This window comes from Dromiciops gliroides, chromosome X, assembly GCF_019393635.1.
Source record: "Dromiciops gliroides isolate mDroGli1 chromosome X, mDroGli1.pri, whole genome shotgun sequence".
In the NCBI taxonomy this organism is placed as follows: Eukaryota; Metazoa; Chordata; class Mammalia; order Microbiotheria; family Microbiotheriidae; genus Dromiciops; species Dromiciops gliroides.
This window is the reverse complement of record NC_057867.1, coordinates 863,515-878,488: the sequence shown is the minus strand read 5'-3', so window position 1 is coordinate 878,488 and position 14,974 is coordinate 863,515.

Here is a 14,974-nt window from a genome sequence, read left to right as displayed (position 1 = left end):
CCAGACTTCCCACCACGTCACTGGCTATACAGAAGAAAACGCCACCCCAGGGTTTCGTTCTGAGAATCGGTGGGGCCTGCCCAGCAGCCTGGGCCCCCGACTTCTGGACTTATGACGTGAATAGCAGCGGAAATGGGTGATATCCGGGAAAACATGCCCTGCGTCAACCCCACCCTTGTGCCTAGGACCGTCTTACCAATCCAGTCCAATTTAACAATCTTCCTGGAGACCAAAGGCCTTGGTTGGAACATGGCTCCCCATTGCCCATGGCATTCCTGGTGGGCACTAGTGTCTGATCTTCAGCAATGCCCTTCCACTATCGGGGACTCATTTTGCTCTGTTCTAAAGTCAGACAGTTTCTTGGATCCTCTCTGCCTCCAAATTCTTGTACTTCTGTTTGGGAGTCGAGTAGCCCGGGATGGGCCTGGCAACCACGTGCCTGCCAGCCCTGGCCAAGCTCTCTCTCCCTCTCTGAGCCTCTGTTTCCCCAAGCTCCCAGGGCGCTCAGAAGAGCAGGCCTAGGAGGTATGTGCAAAGGGGCTTGCAGACCACTGTGTGCTCCTTCAGTCACTGCCTTTGGCAGTCTCAGCTAGTTCTTCTGGGTCCCAGACTAGGGTGAGAACTGCGCCTGTAGGCCTCACTGAAAGCTGTCCGTCCCCCCCCCCCCTGCTCCCTCCTGACAGGGTGGGCACCCAGCAACCAAGAGCATTTGTGTAGCCAGCCAGGTCCCACACAGAACGGTCACTCCGTGGACTCCAGCTCAGCCGCTGAGGCTGGGCATTCGAACTCTTGGCCTTCGGACTCTCCTCAGTGTCCCAGACAGAAGTCATTATCTTTGCCCCACCCCCATCCTGTTTTCTTAACTTCTCTAACTCCGTTGAGGGCCGCCATCTTGCCAGCCACTCCCTGTCCTTCCCACCTCACCATTGGTGATTCTCACTGGGCACCATCTCTCTACCAACATGGGGACTACTATGAGACTGCTCCTCCCCAAGGTGTGAAATGATGATTGGGATGCCTGGCTCTGACCATGGCCCTTGGGAAGCCGATTCCTTTGCTCCAAGTTCTGTTTCCCATCTGCCTCTGTGTCCCTGCCCCGGCTATGCCTGATTTGTGCAAAGTGGATAAAGAGCTGGGTTCAAGTCCTGACTCTGACACCTCCTGGGCTGCAAAGCGGGCACAGAGTGGCATCAGCAGAGGGAATTTCTTCACCTGGAGCTCCCTGTACCAACGAAAGCACAGGAGCCAAGCCAATCAAAGCTGCTGTTTTGCCACTCTTTGTTGTCTCTGTGCCCCCTGGGCCTGCTATTCACACACAAGTCTTGGCATCTCTTAGGGATGAGCTCGCCAAATCCTCTCCTCACCCCTAGTCCCCCCATACACACAGCTTTCTTTTTAGACAGAGAGTGAAAACTGAGGCCAAGAGGGGGCCCAAGGCAGATCTCACAGCGAAGGAGAGCTCCTGGCCCTACCACCTTCTTCTCCTCAGGTTTCCTGGCCCACAAGGAACGGTGGCTGGAGAAGGAAATCTGGTACCTCCCCCACAAGACCTCAGGAATTATAGAACCTTAAGCACTTCCTTTGACAGAGGAGAAAACTGAGCCCAGGAGCAAGGAAGGGAGACTGGAATCCAATTCCCAATTCTGGAGCCACAGACACTGTCCACAGGAAGCACTTACGCAGGACAAATGACACCAAAGGAAACTGAGGCCCAGTGAAGGGGAGCAAGAGGGAGGGACTTACCTTTCTCTTAATTCTGTAGCTCTTGGTGTCTCCTGAGCTAGAAATGACCAGTTGAGATCTGCAGAAAAAGACACGCACACACCCAGTTGAACCACCCACTTTAGAGAGATCCGGCTTGGTCTGCAATGAGCTTTCTACTTGCCCCACACCTCTGTAGGCTTTCTTCCAGGTTAGACGCTGGCTTCTTTCTCTTGAAGTTTGGGGCTTGGTTTGGTTTGGTTTGGTTTTCTCCTTTCTGAAGAGGCCTGGAGATATTCTCACACCCCTGGGTGTCTGATCTGGGAGTCAGGGGCTTCTTGTACCAACCCCACCCCCACATCTACATTCATATATCTACATCCTAGAAGACCCTGCTCCTAGATCTGTTTGTGCTCAGAACCTTCCCAGAGTCCCTGAGGGCACCTCCTCAGTTTCTCTGGCTCAGCTTCTTACTTCATCACTCTCTCTCTCTCTCTCCCCCAGCCCATCCTCGAGCACGGGGCCAGGGATTAATTAGGTCTTGTTTCTTTCTGTTATACAATGCAGAGGTGAAATGATCTCCTGTGATGGGTACTCTGCTTAGAACAGTGTTCTGGAGTTGGAATTTCACTCCATCAAACTCCATGGGTCTCTACTGTGTTCTCGATATATGCCCTTGTTTCTGGGCCTCAGTTTTCTTCTCTGTCAAGTGGGGCTACCTTGAAGGCCAAGTAAGATTACGTTTGTGCCACAATTAGCAATAACACAATATCTATATGATTCCTATCGTAGATTCCCATACAACACGATTAGAAAATCCTCTAACTGTGGTTATTGCTAAGAACAGCAGCCAACACTAACCAAAGCTCCTTATTTCTCCGGACAGACTTGTCAAATATAATTAGGCTTGTTTTGCAAATGAAGGTCCGGGGGCAATGGTCTGTCCTCACAGCTGGGAACTCTTCCTGGCCCCTCCAAAGGCCCCTGAACTCTATAAGAACGGGCCACAGCAGGTCTGGAAAAGGCCACTTAGCCAATGGCTTCTTTGTAAGATGCTGCATCCCTCCCAGTAGGATTTTGGGCAAGGTTCCAGCTAATTCTCCATGTGACCCTGGACCCATCTCTTCTCTCTGTGACCTTCCCTGCTATAAAAGCAGGGCTTTGAGTGAAATTATCTCCCAGATTCCCCTTTTAGCATTAAGTCCTCTGACCTCATGACTCAGTGAATGACCAGCTCTCCTTTCTGTTCTGAGTTGGTGTAGGACATGGCCAGGATCCAGGAGACCTTAGCAACCACTCTGGCTGACCCCTCATTTCAGAGAGGAGGAAGTGGCAGAGCTTGGCCTTTAGCTTGGGTCTTGGGATCCCAAAGAGCAGCCCAGGGCCCCAGAGCAGAAAGGAGGGGGCTTAGAAATGGATTAATCGCCGGGGTCTGCCAACCTCCCTGGGTCCCAATCCAAGTCTCTCCACACCTCTGCTAACCCCAAATGCAGGAGGTCAATAAAACTGCATGGCTTAAGGGGTTTGGGGAAGGGAGGGAGGGAGGAGAGGTAAAGGCTGAGCATATAGGCGGGAATTACTCACCTCTTGGGAGTGGGGTGACCAGGCTGGCTTGGGGGGAAGAAATACCAAAGGCTCAAAAACAAGTTCGCTTTTATATGGGAGGTGAGAAGAAAAAAAAAAAAACCACTGAAAACCGAACCCACACGCTGTCTTCTCAATCAATCCTATTGCTCTCTCCCTTCTTGGTCTAGTGTACAGGACTAAAACGGAAATTTTGAAATTTAGACTCTTTCTCTCCCCCTCCCTCTTCCCCCCTCTCTCCCTCTCCTTCTCTCTTGCTCTCTCCCCTCCCTCCCTTTCTCCCTCTCTCTCTTTGTGTCTCTCTTCTACCTTTCTCTTTTTTTCTGTCTCTCTCCATCTCTCCTCCCTGTCTCTCTCTTCCTTTCTCTGTCTCTCCTCTCCCTTTCTCTTTTTTCTCTGTCTCTGTCTCCATCCTTCCCTCCCCCCTCTCTGTCTCTGTCTCTTCCTTTCTCTGCCTCTCCTCTCCCCTTCTCTTTTTTTCTTGGTCTCTGTCTCCATCCTTCCCTCTCTCCTCCCTCCCTCCCTCTCTGAATCTGCCCTTTACAGCCATTTGGAAATCACAGGAGTTGTTGAAGTCAATGAGATACTGCCCTGCTGAGGTGAGAATACTGATGTAGAAAATCCCAGAAAAAAAAAGAAGGAAAAAAAAGAAAATCCCAGAGTTTTTAACAATGTAAGAGAAGCAGGTTTGAAAGTGCCAGCCAGGGGCGGCTAGGTGGCGCAGTGGATAAAGCACCGGCCCTGGATTCAGGAGTACCTGAGTTCAAATCCAGCCTCAGACACTTGACACTTACTAGCTGTGTGACCCTGGGCAAGTCACTTAACCCCCATTGCCCTGCAAAAAAAACAAAAACAAAAAAAGAAGAAAGTGCCAACCATTGGGAAAGGGCAGAGAGAAGAGTGTAAGCAGCAGACAGGCAGGCCTTGGTGAGAGGCTCAGTATAATCTAGTAAACCTTTATTGGCTCTGGGCCTTGGAGCCAGGCAGACCTGGGTTCAAGTGCCACCTCTGACATAGACTGGCTGTGTGACCCTGGGCCAGTCATTTCCCCTTACTATGTCCCAAGGCAATGTGCCAGCCTGAATTAGTAGAGAGAATTTCTTCAGCTGCTTCTAAAATTGCAGATTGGGTCCCTCCCCATCTCCCTGCCCTCTTGGTAGCTATGCCCTACCCTGGTGAACAAGCTCCTGATCTAGTAAAGCGGCTAGGCCAAACCCATTTTCAGAGGACTTGCCAAAAGTTCCCACCCAGAGCCCTGCAGCAGAGGGGCAGCAATTGATCTTCAATCGTAGAGACTGGAATGGTGCTGGGCAGATCACAAGTGGAGCATTTAACATGGAGGCCCCTTTGCATCCCCTACCACCTGGTGACAGAAGCTTCCTTGGATTGGCCGCCCAGCCAGGAGAGGCTCCAGCCTTAAAAGTAGCCCCACTGAGACAGCCACTCTCTCTCTCTCTCTGGCTCTCAATTTTTTTCCTGCTGGTTCCCTTCTGCTCTGTCTAGAGGGTGAAGATCCCACGATATCTACAGTGTGAGTGCCATAAACTGACCTGTGGAGAGGGGAAGGACTTCCCTGCCCTGCTTTCCCTCTTTTACTTCTGCTCTGAGAAATGGACCTGAGAGGGGGAGATGGTTCTGTTCTGTTTGTCCTTCTCAGCTTCAGACCCCAGCATGGACCTTGGGAGTTGGCGATCTTGGAGCAGAGATTGCGAGTGGGATGGTGCAGCCAGCCAGCCAGCCCAGCATGGAGACCTGGAGAAGCCAGGGAGCCTGGGACTGGGGCAAGGGGACTTTGGGACTTGGAACTGGGACTGTGCTCCACCAGAACTGAGCAAACCGAATTACAAACCTGATCTCCTCCCCTGAGAATGAGCTGGATTGGGGGGTGGAGTGGAATTATGCCTCCCACATGTTGTCTATTTCTTATTATACCTTTTGAAGTAAGTATTCCTTTGTAAAAGCTCATCTGACTGTTAAGTGGCTAAATGGAACTGGGGTACAGGAGAGCATCCCTTACAATTGGAGGAACACCATCGTGGGGGCTGGAGCCAAGGGTCCAGATAACCCCCCAATGCCCTGAAGGGTACTGGCAGTCGGCAGTGCTGCTTGAGGAAGCCCAGAGAAGAAAAAGAATCCACTCAGTGTAGCACAGCAAGTCAATGGGAGAGCTGGGACTGGAACCCCAGTCTTCCTTGGAGAAGCACCAAAACCCAGCTCTCAAGCTTATTTTGTCTTCCTGTCTGTCACTCACTATGTGAAGATTCAACTCCCTGAGCCCCCAACAGGGTCTCTGGCACTGTAGCCACAGGTGAAGTGCTTCTTCCAAGGTCCATGATTAAGAGCTGAGGCTCTTCTGAGCACACCTTGCTTTCACCTAGCGGCTCACAGAAGCAAAGAGACTCAGAAAGGCAGCTGCTGGCTTTTCTTTAGACTGGGATGGGTAAGGGATGGTTGGATGAGAGAAAGGGAACCCAAGGGTTCTTTCAAGGCTCTGGGAAACGTGTGACACGGGAGACCTCAGCCTTCCTCCCAACCCTTTAGACTCTCATCCGTTCCCCCCAGACTCACACCCTTCCTGAGAAAACTTCCTTCTTCCTCCCTCCCTTCCTTCCTCCTTCCTTCCCCCTTCCTTCCTTCTTCTCTTCTCTCCCTCCTTTCCTCCCTCCCTTCCTCCTTCCTTCCTTCTTCTCTTCTCTCCCTCCTTTCTTTCCTCCCTCCCTTCCTTCCTCCTTCCTTCCCCCTTCCTTCCTTCCTCTCCTCTCTCCCTCCTTTCCTCCCTCCCTTCCTTCTCTCCTTCCTTTCCTCCCTCCTTCCTTCCAGCTGGTACATCTAACTCTCCCAGACCAACCTTTCCCCACAACTGAAAACACAAGAAAAACTAAGCCCATTGCACACATATAGAGTAGTCACTTAAAACGAACAAACATGTTGACCATGTCCTAAACATATTTGTCTCATTCTGCATGTTTTGTCATTAATCCTGTGGAATCCTGCTTGATCATGATGTTCAGCATGATCATATTATACTGCATTCACATACCATAACTTGGTCAGCCATTCCCCTTCAAATAAATCCCCACTTTTTGGCACCTCAAAAAGAGCTACAAATATTCTTTTGTATCACCCCACCCTCCCTCTAATTCCTCCTGCCCCTTCTCTTCCCTCAGATTTCCCTGTGCATAACTGTATGGGTTCTGCTTTCTTTTGACCAGTTCAGATGAGTGAGGTTCAAGTGCCAGCTCCTTCCTCCACTCCCAGCCAATCCAATAATCCAATAAATACTTATTAAGCACTTTCTATGTGCCAGGCACTGTGCTAAGCACTAGGGAGATGATTAATAAAAAGAAAGAGAGTCCCTGCCCTCAAGCTTACAGTCTAAAGGAGCCAGGAAAGCAGGTGGTGGGAGGGAGATGGGACACCATCTCAGTACAGAGGCATCTTGTTCCATGGAACTGAAACCACACACAGTAGTATATGCAAAGTGGAAGGAGCTAAATCCAGTTTTTGGCTAGCTCTGTGAATAGAGTACTGGGCCTGGAGCCAGGAAGACCTGAGTTCAAATCTGACCTCAGACACTTATAAGCTGTGTGACCCTGGGCAAGTCACTTCATCCTGTTTGCCTTAATCCACTGGAGAAGGAAATGGCAAGCCACTCCAGTATCTTTGCCAAGAAAATCCCATGGAAAGTGTGGTCTATGGGGTCAGGAAGAGTCTCACAGGACTGAACAACATGATGGAAAGCATTGGGAGGAGTTAGGCACTCCACCCTCCAGCCCTCCAATCAAAGGAGAGAAGAACCGCATGGTGGTGAGTATAGAAGTGAAGAGCTCATCCTGGGAGGGGCATCTTGCTTAGTGGAATTGAAACCAGGAAGAACAGCAGATGCAAAGTGGAGCCTTGTCCTTTTTTTTCTATAGATGTCTACTTGCTCACCCTGATTATGTGAGATAGTTTTCCCCTAACTTCCCTTTCCTTTCCTTCCTATGCCTCCTCCCCAGTGTAATCTTCTTTCCCTTTCTTTCCATTCTTCTCTTAAGATGATAAAAACATTACAGAACCCCTCCCAGGCCTTGTCAAATTGAACTCCCTCTATGATCCCAGACGATGATGTGTCAGTTCACACATGTCTTCCCAGGATTTTCTGAAATATCCCCTTCAACATATTTTATAGCACAATAGTATTCGATCACATTAATATCCCATAACTTGTTCAGCCATTCCCCAATTATCAAGACTCCCAGGCCATGTCAAATTGGACTCCCTCTATAAGCTTTGAGGATGACAGGGTTTAGGGGAGGGAACCCTCTCCCCACAGTTGAATATAAGCAGTTTGTTCTCATTTGGTCCTTTATAACTGTTCATTCAGGTTGACCTTCTTATATTTTTCTTCACTCCTATGTTTGAACTTCAGAGTTTCACCACAGCTCTGATCTTTACATCAGGAATGCTTGGAAGTTCTCTATTTCACTAAAAAATCCATCTCCACCCCCCCCCCCAGTAACATCATACTCAGTTTTGCTGGATAAGTTATTCTTGACTCTAAGCTCATGCATATCCTTTGCCTTCTGGAATATTACATTACAAGTTCTCTGCTTCTTTAAAGTGGTGGCTGCTAAATCTTGTGTGATCCTGACTGTGGCTTTTTGGAACTTGAATGATTTCTTCCTGGCTGCCTGCAGTAATTTTTCTTTGACCTGAAAAGTCTAGATTTTGGCTATGATATTCCCAGAGTTAGGAGGTGACCAATGTATCCTTTCTATTTCCACTTTGCCCTCTGGTTCTAAAAGATCTAGGCAGTTTTCTTGTATGAATCTTTGAAATAGGGTGATGAAAGCTGCAATCCGCCTCCAGAGGCAGAACTGATAGGCTCTGAGTGCAGATTGAAGCAGATTTTTTTCACTTTCCTTATTTTTCTTGCTTTTTAAAAGTTTGGGGGGGCGGCTAGGTGGCGCAGTGGATAAAGCACCGGCCCTGGATTCAGGAGTACCTGAGTTCAAATCCGGCCTCAGACACTTGACACTTACTAGCTGTGTGACCCTGGGCAAGTCACTTAACCCCAATTGCCTCACTAAAAAAAAAAAAAGTTTGGGGCTTGGAAAAAACCAACAGGCGAAATGGAAGTATTCCGCATGATCATATGTATAATTGATACCACATTGCTTGCCTTCTCAGTGGGGAGGGGAAGCGAGAGAGGGAGAGAATTTGGAATTGCATTTTTTGCTCATGGCTTTTAGATAGTCCACTCAATCTGAAAATGTTTTTTCTCCTCAATCTGTTTTCCAGGTCAGGTGGTTTTTGCTATAAAATACCATACATTTTCTTCTATTTTTTTCAAGGTTTTTTTTTCTTTTTTTAGGGATAGATATAACATTTTCAAGTACTTCCAATGTGCTAAGCACTGGGAAAACACACACAAATGCAAAGATAAATAGGTTTTGGGCAGCTAGGTGGCACAGTGGATAAAGCCCTGGCCCTGGATTCAAGAGGACTTGAGTTCAACTCCAGCCTCAGATACGTGACACTTACTAGCTTGTATGACCCTGGGCAAGTCACTTAACCCTTATTGCCCCGCAAAAATAACAATAATTAAATTAAATTAAGTTAAAAACAGATAAATAGGGGCAGCTAGATGGTGCGGTGGTTAAAGCACCGGCCCTGGATTCAGGAGTACCTGAGTTCAAATCCGGCCTCAGACACTTGACCCTTACCAGCTGTGTGACCCTGGGCAAGTCACTTAACCCCAATTGCCTGCCAAAAAAACCCCAGATAAATAGGTCCTATCCTCAAGGAGCTTTCATTCTGGTAGGAAAGAACAACATATGAAAGGGATCTAAAAATGGCGGAGGGGGTGGAATGTATCCATTAAGGGACAAAATGAAATTCAGGGAGTCATGAGTGGTTCTAGGTTGGAGAAAAGCATGGAAGCATCCTCAAATGGAAGATTGCAGAGAAATTCACTATCAGAGAAAGAAGCTGTAAGAGGTTCTTTTTTCTTTTAACTTTGTTTCAATATTTCTTGTTGCCTCATGGAATCATTGGCTTCTATTTGGTCTACTATAATTTTCAGGGCATTTGTTGCTTGGAAAAGGTTTTGTACCTCTTGTACCAAGCTGCTAATTCCCTTTCTAGTTCTTTCTTCCAAAGCTCTCATTGCTTTTCCAATTTTTCCCTCAAGTACTCATTTCATTTATAAAAACATTTTTAACTCTTTTGAAAAATGCTTACTTCATCTTTCCAGGAATTCCAGTTGAATTTGTGCCCAAGCTGTGTTTTTCATTGAGGCTTTGCTTAGAGATGTTTTAGTCATTCTTTTCTTCTGCATTTGTGTCTAGAGTGTCCCTGACACCATAATAGTTCATTATGGTGGACTTCTTTTATTTTTTTTTTTAGGAAGACAACATTTATTTTTTTTATTTTTTTGTTTTGGTGAGGCAATTGGGGTTAAGTGACTTGCCCAGGGTCACACAGCTAGTAAGTGTAAGTGTCTGAGGCTGGATTTATCAACATTTATTAAGCACCTTTTAGTGTGAAAGGCACAGTGTTGGACACTGTGCCAAGATACAAAGATCAACATTCTGCCCTCAAGAGGGTTTGAATCCTAATATGGGTTTATATAATACAAAAAAGATGTAAAATAAGGAACAATGACCTTCATTCTTTATACTAAGTCTTAGCCAGCTGTCATTCCCACCCACCCCATAACATAATTAGTATCAGTTTTCAATGAACAGGCCACTTCACAATGAATTCTCCATAGAGGATTAACCCAACCCAAATAGATCTGGGAAGTCACTTCAGTAATACTTTGACAACAGGGTAAAAATGAGTTTTCAACCCAAACAGATGTGGGAAACCACTTCATTAATATATTTTTTTAATTCTATTTTTTTGAGAGGCAATGGGGGTTAAGTGATTTGTCCAGGGTCACACAGCTAGTAAGTGTTAAGTGTCTGAGGCCGGATTTGAAATCAGGTCGTCCTGAATCCAGACCGGGTGCTTTATCCACTGCACCACCTGGGTGCCCCTCATTAATATTTTTATGTTTTTGGTTTTTGTTTGTTTTTGGTGAGGCAACTGGAGTTAAGTGACTTGCCCGGGGTCACACAGCTAGTAAGTGTTAAGTGTAAGCCCCCCCCCTTTGATCTGAAGTTCCCATCCCAGCTACTACTCTGCAGGCTAAGCTAGATGCTGGAAGTGTGAGCCCAATGGGGTCCTGGGGTCTGAGCCCCAGCAGCACCACCATTGCTGCTGTTCCTACTGGCTTCATACACTGGCCATGGTCTCCCTTCCTGGGAAAGCCACCTCTGCCACAGGTTCCTTCCTCAGTCTGCCATGGATCTGTGACCCAGAACTAGGTAGTGCTAGTTGGCACCTGTTCCTATATCTGGGGGGGTGCTCTGGGATGGGGCTAGGACCTCCTCTGGCCTGGGTGTACAACCTCTCTTGGGGCACCATGTGCTCCTGCCCTAACTAGTCCCTAGTAACTGCAGATGCCCCTGTCTCTCCCACTATGCTGGGTTGAACAAAGGATTTGCTGTGACTTTTTTCTGGCTTTCCCCATCAGGATTCCGTCTCCTGTGTTTCATTATTTTTTTTCATTGCTTCCTTTTGATTTGTTTTGCAATAATTCCATTTTAATACTATTGTGCCTTAAGAAATGATGAGCAGGAGGAGTTCAGAGCAACCTGGAGGGTCTTACGTGAGCTGATGATGAGTGAGATGAGCAGAACCAGAAGAACATTGTACATAGTATCATCAACACTGAGTGTTGATCTACTGTGATGGACTAGATTCTTCTCACCAATACAATGGCACAGAAGAGTTCCAGGGGACTCATGATGGAAGGGGATCTCCAAATCCAAGAAAAAGAAAAAAAAAGAAAGAACTGTGGAGTATAGATGCTGAATGAACCATACTATTTCTTTTGTTTTTGGTGCTGTTTTTTTTTTTTCCTATTTTGAGGTTTTTCATCATTGCTCTGATTTTTTCTCTTATAACAGGACTAATACAGAAATAGGATGAATGTATATAGATATATAGATATAACCTATATCAGATTACCTGCTGTCTAGGGGAGGGGGGAAGGAGGGGAGGGAGGGAGAAAAATCTGAAATTGTAAAGCTTGTATAAACAAAAGTTGAGAACTATTTTTACATGTAACGGAAAAAATAAAATACTTTATATGTAAAAAAATAATAATTCCATTTTACTTTATTTTTGGTTCCAAATTTTTTCCCTTCCTTTCTCCCTCCCCCATGCAGTACAAATATCTGTAGTCATAAATTTACACAACAGCCCTGTCCAAAAACAGAAAGAAAAAAGAATGAAGGTGAGAAAAATGTGCTTCAATCTGCCCTCTGAGTTCTGTTTGAAAGAGTTTCTGGACAGGAGTTCACCACACTGCTGCCTCCCACTTCATCAGCTACAGAAGAATTGTTTAAACTATTGTTTGAAAAAAAGATCAAGAAGTAAAGGAAAACCAGCCTCTGAGCCTTCTGCAAAGCAGCCTTTAACTCAGGCCCTCACTGAGACTTGTCCAAAGACCACATCTGAGAGTTACCAAGGTGCATCTCACCAGAGTGTGCTGCCCTTCCTCATCATCCCACTGTGAGAGACAATGAGGCATAGGGATGGCAGTGAAATTGGAGTCAGAGGATCTAGGTTCAAATTGAGGCAATGTAGGGGGGGCAGCTAGGTGGCGCTGCAGTGGATAAAGCACCATCCCTGGATTCAGGAAGACCTAAGTTCAAATCTGACCTCAGACACTTGACACTTACTAGCTGTGTGCCCCTGGGCAAGTCACTTGACCCTCATTGCCCTGCAAAAAAACCAACCAAAACAAAACCAAAACAAAACAAAATTGAGGTAATGTGGTCCCCTCCATGACATAAAACATCCCTGATGGGAGGGGGAGAAAGGAGATAGGCCACCATAGGCTCTTCACCTTTCTTGTATCGTTGAGTCCTTGGGCAGACTGGGGAGGAAGCCTATGGCATCCTTTGAATCAGGTTTCTCAATACATAACACAGCTAGGGGGTGAGCTAGTGAGGCGCCGCAGTTGATAGAGTGCCAGGCTGGGAATCAGGAAGACCTGAGTTCAAATCTGACCTCAGACATTTTGTAGCTATGTGGCCCTGGGAATGTCACTTCACCCTGTTTGCCTTAGTTTACTCATCTGGAAAATAAGCTGGAGAAGGAAATGGCAAACCAGTCCAACATCTTTGCCAAGAAAACTCCAAATGGGGTCACAGTCAACCTGAACTGAAAAAGGACTCAACAACAACAGAAGAAAGATGCCCCCTTACCCTGTTATTATTTGATAAAGGTCTAGAAATGTTAGCAATACCATTCAGAAAAGGGATATTTAAGGCATAAAGATAGGCAGAGAGAAGACAAAACTATCTTTATTTGTTGATGATAGGATGATTTGCTTAGAAAATCATAGGGAACTAGCAAAGAAACTAATCAAGACAATAGCTTTAGCAGAATTACAGGTTATACAATAAACTTACAAAAATCAACAGTATTTCTATGTAAAAAAACAATATGAGGGGCAGCTAGGTGGCCCAGTGGATGGAGCACCAGCCCTGGATTTAGGAGGACCTGAGTTCAAATCCGGCCTCCGACACTTAACACTCACTAGCTGTGTGACCCTGGGCAAGTCACTTAACCCCAATTGCCTCACCAAAAAATAAATAAATAAATAAAACAATATGTAGGATGCACTAATAAAAATGGTAGTTCTATTCAAAAAACCTACATAATATATAAAATATTTAGGAGGCAATCTATACCTGCACACTCAATACCTGTATAGATTCAACTACAAAGTTTTCCTAAAATAAATAAAAAATTATTTAAGTAGCTGGAGAAATATTCAGTGCTCATGACTGGGCTGTGCCAGGAGATTAAAAGTGATCATACTACCAAAATTGATTTATACTTTTTTTTTTGGTGAGGCAATTGGGGTTAAGTGACTTGCCCAGGGTCACACAGCTAGTAAGTTTTGTGTCTGAGGCCAGATTTGAACTCAGGTCCTCCTGAATCCAGGGCTGGTGCACCATCTAGCTGCCCCTGATTTATACTTTTAATGCTATGCCAATGAAAGGAACAAAGGCATGTTTCTCAAAACTAGATAAAATAATAACAAAATGAATTCAGAGAAACAAAAGATTTAGAACATCAAGGGAAATAATAAAAGAAGATAGGAATGGGGGGGGCAGCTAGGTGGCACTGTGGATACAGTCCAAAGTCCCCAAAGCACAGGTCAACAAAGCCCAGTGGCTCCCTATTGTGTTTACCTTAAACCCCAGACTGACTTCGTGATCTTTCTCCCTCAAACCTCACTCTCTTACAAACTTCCCAGTCACTGTCCAGAGCCCCGCCATCCTCCCAGTGCCCTCAGCTGACCGTCCTAGGTGTCATCCTGGACTCATCACTCATCTCCTCCATATCTAATCTGTTGCCAAGGCCTGGCAATAATACCTTTGCAGCATCTCTCAATTACACTCCTTCTTCTCTGCCCTCCTGGTGCAGACCCTCTTCACCTCCTGCCTAGACTACTGCAATAGCTGCTAGGTGTTCTTTACCTCAAGTCTCTCCCCACGACAGCTGTCAGGTGAGTGATTTTCCAAAATTGTAGGTCAAACCATGACACCTCCCTACTCCATAAACTCTAGTGGCTCCCTATCACCTCCAGAAACAAATACAAAATTCTGTTAGACATTCAAAGCCCTCGACAACCTCCCCTCCACCTTTTCCATTTTCTTGCATCTTATAACTCCCACCACACACACGCACACAATTTAATAGCTTTTTTTTCCAGAATGGCTAGATAGGTTTACAGCTCCACCGATAGTGCATTAGTGTATCCATTTCCCCACAGCCTCTCTAGCACTTGTCATTTTCTTCTTTTGTCATCTTTGCCAATCTGAGGAGCATGAGGTAGAATTTCAGAGCTGTATGAATTGGCATTTCTCTAATTATTGGTGGCCTTACTTTCCTAGAGGGAGGATAGCTATATACCCTCCTCAGTGTCCTAGAGAGAGCCCTCTCTCCAATGTTATCTGCTACATATAATCATGACCCCAGTTCTATTTAGCCAATTAACATCAATTAGCTTTTACAAAGATATAACAAGAACCAAAATAGAAACACTTCCCCATAAAGGGTGCCCTCTCTGTGGCTAAGAGAGGGGGCTCCGATTTAATGTAGTTTGCATACTGTGTTCACTTATAAGATCATTTCCAAAGTTCCCAAGGTCATAGCCATCTCCAATATCCTTTACAGGAAAGAATAAATGCAAAGGTGACAAACAAGAGCCTACATTCATTCACAGGTGAGAGCCCCAGGCCTCTCTCCCCTCACATACTAATTTCTTACCTAGACAGCAGTTCAGAAAGAAAGTGAGCCAGAGGCTCTGGAAGACTGACAAGTGCTTTTTCTTTTCTTTTCTTTTCTTTTCTTTCTTTCTTTCTTTCTTTCTTTCTTTCTTTCTTTTTTTTTTTTTGGTGAGGCAATTGGGGTTAAGTGACTTGCCCAGGGTCACACAGCTAGTAGGTGTCAAGTGCCTGAGGCCAGATTTGAACTCAGATCTTCCTGAATCCAGGGCTGGTGCTTTATCCACTGTGTCACCTAGCCGCTCCACAAGTGCTTTTTCGAAGCCTCCATCCTTTCCTCCTTCTAGCTA